Consider the following 528-nt stretch of genomic DNA (forward strand, 5'->3'; position numbering starts at 1 on the left):
CTCTTTTTTTAAAATTTTTTATTCCTATTTATCCCCTTCGTATATTTTATTTATATTGTCTCTGTATTTATATATATGTGTGTGTAATATTCTGTAACTCTGTAACTTCTGTCGGTGCTGTGCTTTTTTGGAAATCGAATTTCCCAGAGGAACCCACCCGAGGGATTAATAAAGTTCTATCTATCTAGAAGTAAGGGTAATATTTGATATTCCTATTTCTGTAACAATCACACTTATGAAAATACACAAATTTACGATAAAGCACATGTGCTGACCAGAGTGAAACTTCCCACAAGAATGATGCATGGAATTTTCTATTGATTCTATTGATGTCAGATTAGGGATTGTGGTCAACAGATTTAGTTTCAATTCAAGTACCTAATCGTAGCCTCAGTGATTATATAGGACAAACATGTCTTAGTCAGCTGAGAGTAATTAAAAACATTACATTTACACTGTAACCCATGGCAACCAAGGTTTGAGGTGAGGAGGAAGAGGATGATATTTTATTATGACGCCGGTGGTGTC

Source organism: Rhamphochromis longiceps, linkage group LG6, assembly GCF_057381845.1.
Source record: "Rhamphochromis longiceps isolate RC_006_pf linkage group LG6, R_longiceps_female_GT1.1, whole genome shotgun sequence".
NCBI classification, from domain to species: Eukaryota; Metazoa; Chordata; class Actinopteri; order Cichliformes; family Cichlidae; genus Rhamphochromis; species Rhamphochromis longiceps.